Source organism: Apaloderma vittatum, unplaced genomic scaffold, assembly GCF_000703405.1.
Source record: "Apaloderma vittatum isolate BGI_N311 unplaced genomic scaffold, ASM70340v1 scaffold322, whole genome shotgun sequence".
NCBI classification, from domain to species: Eukaryota; Metazoa; Chordata; class Aves; order Trogoniformes; family Trogonidae; genus Apaloderma; species Apaloderma vittatum.
In genome coordinates, this window is record NW_009705031.1 from 25,595 (window position 1) to 32,121 (window position 6,527).

Below are 6,527 nucleotides of genomic sequence, written 5' to 3' on the forward strand. Positions count from 1 at the left end.
TTGATCTCTTCTTAATATTGCTTTATCTAAGTTATTGCAAAATGCCATGGATTTTGCCATTCATCTTTGCTGTGCAAGGCAGCAGCATCTTTAGCATCAGCAAACCTGTGCAGTAATACAAGTCTGCTCCCTTAAACACCTGCACAAGCCTTGGAACAACAATCTGGTTTTTCTTTCTCTTCTCTTAAAACTCATGAACTTTCTGCAAGATTGCACACCTACAAACTGTGATCTATATATTCTGGATCTTTTTATTTCTCACCCAAGCAGTTAACTTCCAAGCTGGGATGCACTGCTCCTTGGAATTTCTTCTCCTGGCAGTTTTCCCAGGTCCGTAATCCCCACCATTCATCATGTCCCTCCACATGCTCTGAGCTGGCCAAATACTCGGGTTCACTTCTCTCATGGCTCAGAGCTGTCAAACAGCTGCTCAACACTGGTTCATCCTCTGGACTAAGTTGAGATCATGGATCTTCTAGGGTTTTTGAGTCTTCTGTGCTAGTCTAGCGAATTTTTTTTAGCTAACTGGACAGTATTAATTTTGCCAAATCAGCTAAATTTGGTTTCTTCTTGGCAGTCCTTGATTCTGCAGCCTCTGCATTGATTTGTGAATTGTTTTTCTACATACAAAGAGATTAAATGATTTCTCCACTTCGAATTTTTATAACAAGTGACAATATAATTTTGGATTAGGTCATTCTTTGCATTAACAGAGAAAACAAACATACAAGAATCAGACGGTTTCCTACTTATTTATAATAAATGCCTCCAGTTCTTTAAACAAAGCTGATGATAAATCAGAGCAGCTGCAAAGACAAGCAGCATGGTCAATCCCAAATGCTGAAATATCGTGTCAGCCTCTCTCCAGTTTTGTGCCTTAGGCCAAAACATGAAGTGGACCTGCCTATGAAGCAATAGCAAAATAGTTTCATTTTGGACATTTTAATCTGATTTCTGAACTATTATAACATATCCAGGTCTTGGGTTTTTGTCAGTTGGGTTTCTTTTGTTTGTTTTTTTGTGGTTTTTTTTTAACTGCAAGAGCTACGGATTATTTTTAAATGAAAGCTCATTTTTGGTTTTAGCCAATGCTCTTTATAAGCTGCAGAAAAAAATCAAAACACTGCCAGTAAAGTCACAAAACTTGGCAGCATGAAGAAAGAGTGGACACAAGCAATGCATCACGCAGATGCTACAATCCAGGCACCATGGTGTTCAGCTCTGCAGCCTGAACACGGTTCTATTGGCTTTGTGCTCTGTCCTAGAATCATAGAATCATAGAATGTCAGGGGTTGGAAGGCAGATGATCTAGAGATAACCTAGTCCAACCCCTCTGCCAGAGCAGGATCCCCTAGGACAGGCCACACAGGAACGTGTCCAGGCAGGTTTTGAATGTCTCCAAGGAAGGAGACTCCACAACCTCTCTGGACAGCCTGTTCCAGTGCTCTGTCAGCCTCACAGTAAAGAAGTTTCTCTTCTTTAGGTGAGGTGGAACTTCCTATGTTCTAACTTAAACCCATTATTTCTTGTTCTATTGCTGGGCATCACTGAGAAGAGATTGTCTCCTTCCTCTTGACACTCACTCCTCAGATATTTATTTACGTTAATAAGATCCTCTCTCAGTCATCTCCTTCCAAGTCTCTCTTCATAGGAGAGATGTTCAAGTTCCTTAATCATCCTCATAGCTCTCTGTTGGACTCTCTCCAGTAGGTCCCTGTCTCTCTTGAATTGGGGAGCCCAGTACTTGGCTTTCTGTATTAGGTGAAGAACCTCTGTGAGATTCACTTTTTCTTGGGTGAACTGGGCTTTTCAGTGTCAAAACCCAGCACTACAAGCACTTCCTGGAGTGTGGTTTCTCCTGCAGAAGTCGCTGCCCGGGGTTTTCCCACACAGCTGCTTCCTGGGGAACTCCGGCTTCTATTTTGGGGACCGTCACTTTCCAGAAGTGCAGGTCTGAGCCTGAGCTGCAGGTAACACTGGGTCTGCTGGGAACATCCAAATACTCTAAGGTACAAGAGAACCCTTTGGGTAAGCCCAGCTGCAACTTGTACCCACTGGAAATCACTCCCGCACCGACATGGACGTTTGGCATGGGTGGTCCCCACCTAGACCGACCCTCCAGGGTGACAGGATCAGCCAGTTTGGAGTTCTTTTGGGCAAAGCTGTCTGTGTTTAACCTTCCTAGGCAGACTTTCAGACTAAGTTCGCGCATATCAGGAAAGCAGAGTGTACAATTTGCTCCCCTGTTTGACATAATCATAGGCTGTCCCAGCGCCTGGAACAATTTAATGAATACCTTAGGATGGGTTTTGCTGTCAGATCATAATACCACCTTTCACAAAAGCTCTTGCCACTGTCACCATCGCTGTGTCTGACACTGTGACAATGCGATGAACCCCCAGAGCTCTAGGTAGCTGTGCACTGATCTGATAAATGTATTTATTCACCCCGCATCAACCTGCAATAACTACGCAGAGGAATAATCTCTCCTTCTTTGGCCACATTTTTAGGATAAAATATTGGGCAAATGTTATTTAATTACTCCCAACAAACCGAAGATGCACCGTGAGTCCCTTTGCTCATGTTTATGCACTGTTAAAGCTCTGGCAATGCCATTGCACTCCTCTAATAAACCACAGGAGTTTCACAAGAAGGTTGCAGTGCAGCCCTGAGAAAAAGAAAGAAAATGAGTTGAGCCCCAGAGACAGGAAGGATCGTGCTATCATCAAACCCAGAATGCCTCCAGCAGCACTTTTTTTTTTTCCCTCAGCGGTCTGAGAACACAGAAACTCAGAGCGATGTTTTGGGTTTTCAGTGAAAAAGCTGGGAAGTACTTTGAAACTTGCTCTGGTTTTGGAACATCACAAGGTGACGGGCCAAGATCTCAGAGCTGTTGCCAAAACATAAAGCATTTGCATGAGACTTGAAGAAGAGTACACAAGGGGCTGGTGGCTAAACCAAGCTCCCTGACACCTAGAGATACTCCTGTTGTGAACATATGCTGGAAGACACGAGTTGCTAAAAAGAAACCAATCCTTGGGTCTTTATATGGAGAAACCCAAGGCCAACTCTTAGCTTGCAGGGATGTTGAAGGGGGTGTTTTGCAGAGCTGTGTGCCTGGCTGGGGAATTCCCCAGTGCTGGGAAACCCTTGAGCCAAGCCCAGCCACTGTCAGAGCACCCAGGCAGGCTGCTGCCCAGCTCACCTCTACCCCAGCAAGAGCCCTGCTCACAGCATCACTCAGGCACTACCAAAACCTCAGGCATCTTTAAGAGACACCACAGGACCGTGCTGAGTAGAGGTGGAAACCGAACCCTGGGGTAGGCAAGCCCTGTTTGCAGACTCAGCCCTTTCTCCTGCCTCCTCCCTGCATGGTTACAGCTAAGATTTTTCACTGCTCGGGTAAATCTCCAGCCTCACCAGATTCAATGACTCCAGCTGATTTCAGCCGTTCCTGTCGCTTTCTTTCAGCTAGCGATGGCTTCTACAGCCTCCCAAGTAACAAGCTTCTTTGGGTTTGGATTTTTTTTCTTTTTTTTTTCTTTAGTTTGAGTTATTTTGTGTGTTTGAGGGACTTAACTGAATCAACACACTATTGCAAGTACTTTTTAAGAGTGTATGTATTGATAATACTTTGTCCTGATGGAATAGGCTGGCGTGCTTGACAGCTTCATCTGACAGCTGAAACAGGAGAGGGTTTGAATCAATTTCAAGCCTGTTTTTAGAGCATTTAGTCCTTCACCACTGCACCACACGCGAAAAAAATATCTTTACTGTATTTTCATCCAGAAATCTGTAACTTCCTTGCCACTGAAAATCAGGATTTTTAAAGTACTCTGGATCCAGTGGCAGGAATATTGCGATACCTGTGCTGGAAAGGTAGCAATGCTATATGAGTTTACAATACATGTTAGGATTACCCTCTTTCCTTAGTATTTGGAAGCAGGAAGATTTGTGCATGAGTGAAGCACAGCTAAAGCACAGTGAGTATGACACATATGAAAGCAGAGAGAGTAAATCAAGTGAAAATGACCCAATTTTCTACTGATTTGCTCAATGAGTTACTGCAAGTAATTTTTTCCTTCTGCTATTTATGGGGTTTCCCTCTTCTAAATGTTACCACGGTAACTGTAGTGTAACATTAATTTGTTTATATAACCCCTGAGTTTCCCATACAGTCCCAGATGTTAATTCAAAACCATGCCACTTGGGGAAGATTTTCTAAAACCTGTACACTAAAACTTCATGGAACAGTGATTTTTTACCATAACACTAATGGGGCCTCGATCAGAGAAGGGCACAGTGCTAACTGGGGTTGCCCAGCCTCGCTGATGCTGTGCTCTGCTTGGACCTGGAGTCAGGCTTCAGCCTTGGAATACACTTCTTTTAACTGCATGTTCCATTGCTTCTCTTCCTACCACGCACTAGAAAAAGACACTGATGGGCTTGGTTTAATATTGGATTTAATTAAGATAAACCCAAGAGATGGGAGCTCAAGAGCACAGCAAGAAGTATAAAACAGTATGTATTTGTTGCAATTAGCCCAAATATTAGTTAAGTTTGAAAAAAAATCTGCATGTTTCCTACCTTTTATTTTGTGGCTTAAAATTGGTAAAAGACCAAACCCCCATGAGTATTAACTTTATAGTAGCAATGTAACTTCTTTGTAGCTTAACGTATCATATGCAAAATACTACTCAAATCCCCAAAGGGAATTAAAACTCTGGACATGAGATGTCTGGAAATTTAACTGTCTCTCTGCTCATGTTAACTTTTTTCTACAATGTAAAGCAGATATTTTACAGAAACTCCTTATCATGAATGAAGCTGTCCTCCATGAAGAACTTGTTGGCTGAAATTACTACAATGTAGTAAAAATACTTGCAGGTGTATTTTAGGCTGAACAAATTGACCGATTCACAGCTCTGGGGAATTTCACCTGTTCGGTCTGAATGGGAAGCTGAGGGAAAACATTTATTACAACCCAGCAGAGTTTTCTGACTTCGAGTTGTATTTAAAAAATAAAAAAAAAAAAAAAAAAAAAAAGACCTTTTGTACTTGTTAGTTACAGAGAAACAGAAATGAATATTCTTCCACTTTTGGTTCTGCATGTACTTGCAAAGCTCAGCAAGGAGCTTAAAGAAATCATTCCTTTTTACCAGTAAGTTCATTATATCGGAAGTAAACATTAAAACACCAAATGTTAGACCTTTCATGCCATATTCCAACTTCCACATTTTGCATACTAGGCACTGAACAAAATCTGACTACTTTCTTGAAGGTAAAAATAAATTCACTGATATTTCCCCCATAGAGCTTCATTTTACAGCAGTAGAATCAGCAAGATCTCAAAATGCTTTTAAAGCTACTCCTTAACTTCAGGGAGGAAAAGAGGGCCAAAAAAAGAGACCACAGTGTTTCTGTAAGGAGCAACAAGCCCAATATAGTAAAATTTTAGTCTACAGAGTACCGTGACATACACAGTATAAATTAATTTATTACTCATTTGGCCTCCTGACTCTTTCTTGGATTTGTTTTTGCAGCTTGTAGTGAAATTTAACAGCATTGTTACATTCACGTGCTACTGCTACCATAGGTTTGGACTTTTCTATAATACTGACATTGTTGCCAACCTCTCCTACCTCCTAGTAGCAAACTTCTAAAGAATATTGAAAAGCAGGCAATTTCTTTCCTTTACTATTTCCTTTAAATATTGACACAGAGCCTGGCACTATCACAGCACTTCTTTCCTAGCAAATCAGCCAAATTATCTTCAAATATAAAATACCTTACATGAAGCAGTGAAGTAATCATCATTAACATTAGCACTTGGTATGGCACTAGATGGACAATAAAGTTAGAAAAAAAATCACGTCCCAAGTGCTATTTTACCGCACTGTGAACTTGCATGGAGTCAGGTTGCATATGTTTTTTAACATCCCATACACACAGAAACATTTTAGTTTCCCCTCTGATTTGAATAGTTGATTTTCATTCCTTATTAGCAAAAAAATATAAAATCCTCTTATCTGGTTATTCTACACAGTTACTCTATTGAGGTTTGTTTGCCAGCACTAATCCACAGTTTAGTGCTTGGTTTCTGCTGCCTTCAGTGTCTTGCTGCACTCCAAGCAGAGGAGAAACAGCAATAATTTATTGTCTTAGAAACTATATTCCTACACTCTTATCTCAAATCCAGGCTCAAAATTGCTCCTGGGTACTTACACTAATTCAGCAAGAGTGCCATATCTGTGCCCTGGACACTTTTTGCCTGCATCCTCTTCTGCTTGGTGAAGAGCCCAAAAGCTGCTTTTTGCCCCAAAACCTCAAGTAAGAGTTGAGAGCTCTCACCAGGGGGAGCTGGGCTCCTTCTGCCCCCCCTGAAGCTTGTGCAAGGATTCCAATGGCCTCAAAAAGAGGCAGGGGACACACACCTCTGGTTACCAAGACAAACCTCCAGTAAGAAGATTTCTTTGAAATATCTTTGTGATGAAGAGGGCTAGCAAGGAGGAAAAAATATAAAATAA